Here is a 1957-nt window from a genome sequence, read left to right on the forward strand (position 1 = left end):
TTTGTTAATGTTTACCTATGTTATTCTTATTAAAGAAGTTGTTTTATTATTAATTTTATACTAGTTAGGTTTATTCAAGACTGTTAAAATATACCTATTTAGATACATAAGTTTTGTAAAATATATTTTAAATTGTTATGTTATTCTTATTAAACAAGTTGTTTTATTAATAATTTTATACTAGTCAGGTATATTCAAGACTGTTAAAATATATTGAGCTATATAAGTTTTTTAAAATACATATATTAATAGGTATATATTTTTAATTGGTATTATGTAAATAGGTACCTACCTATTTTATTAACAAGGTTTGTTAAATTTTAATGTTATTCTCATTAAAGAAGTTGTTTTATTAATATAAGTTGTTTAAATGTTATTATATATAATATTAAAAGTTGTTGGGTTTATTTATATATGTATGTCATCTTACCCCAGGGAAATGTCAACTTACCCCAGCACATGGGTAAGATGACGAATTTTGATTTTTTTTTTTGATTTAAAAAAAAATTGGCTTAAAGCTAAATTTTGACACTGATATTTTTTTTAATACTGTTCCAAAAGTTAAATTTTAATTTGGTGTAGAATTTGGACTTGTATCATAAAAATTAGCCATTTGAGAGTACATCAAACCTGAGGTTCGTCAACTTGCCCTGGTCTCCCCTATTGCTCGCTCGTATTTGTAGGGATCCAATATTCTTGACTAATGACCAACTCAATTGTATTCTAAAGAGTTTTGATCATTACCGAACGGACGTATGCAAGCACTTGGGCAATGCTTGCATACTCCAAACAAACATTATCAATGGCAATGTAGCCAATTTAAAATTGCCCGATGACATTGATGCCCTTTTTAATTTTCTGACTGACCATGAATATGTGACGGATTTGAATATATTGGCCAAAAAATTTGTTGATGGTCAGCCAAAATTTTCTAAAAAAAACAGTTCAATAAAAAAAAAGCCTACCAGTCTACTAAGGATAAGATAAACAGTGTACGGTACTGGTTTGTTAGCCCCGCCACTCAGGTTTGTTATCCCCCCGCCATTCATATATAATAATAATATAAAACAGTGATATAATTAAAAAAGTTTATTTATTGACGATATAATATATATAATATATAATATTTAAAAAAATTAATATTAAAAAATTGAATATAATAATAATAATAAATATAAAAAAAATGATATAATTAAAAATGTTTATGCTTTATGTGATTCCCAAAATTCTGCTATATCTTTTAAAATGGTTTCAAACAGATCACTATTATTCAGTTTTGATCGCCACATAAATTCTGCCAAGTACGAGTCTAAAAAATTTCTATCCGTCCCTCTACGTTTTTTGTTGCCCCATTTGGCCGAACCCCACATTCTTTCAACATTTTGTGTGTGGGTTCCTGAGTTAGGGTCCACGAAATTATATTTATGATTGACTTGATTATGTTGGAAACCATGTTGTTGCAAATTAGCATAAGCTTTCCAACTGTCAGAAAAAATTATAGAACCATGACTAATATATCGGTTAACACGTTCGTGGTCTTTTCACATTTTATATTATTAATTTACCCTCCTCAGAAAATCACTCAATTCTTTAAAATATCAACAAAAATCATTAAAAAATAGAATTTTGTATTTATCAGTGCCCAAACTTATGAGTGATCATAATAGGTCAGTCACATGTTTAGTTCCATTTAATACCATTGGAAATATTACTGCATGAGCAGTAATGCCTGATTTTGTGGGTTTGTAAATTACTACTATAGCAGTAGTGACCCATTACATCAAAATTGAAATTACTGCTGTAGCAGTATTGACCACGAACGTGTTATCAATGTAATTTCTGATCTATTTGGCACACTAACTATGAAACATTCCTTGGTTTCACGGCATATACCACCAAACACCCATTGTTGAGGTAATATACGCCCTGCATTATTTTTCCGGCGTACGAAAAGACT

Source organism: Acyrthosiphon pisum, chromosome X (genome assembly GCF_005508785.2).
Source record: "Acyrthosiphon pisum isolate AL4f chromosome X, pea_aphid_22Mar2018_4r6ur, whole genome shotgun sequence".
Lineage (NCBI taxonomy): Eukaryota > Metazoa > Arthropoda > Insecta > Hemiptera > Aphididae > Acyrthosiphon > Acyrthosiphon pisum.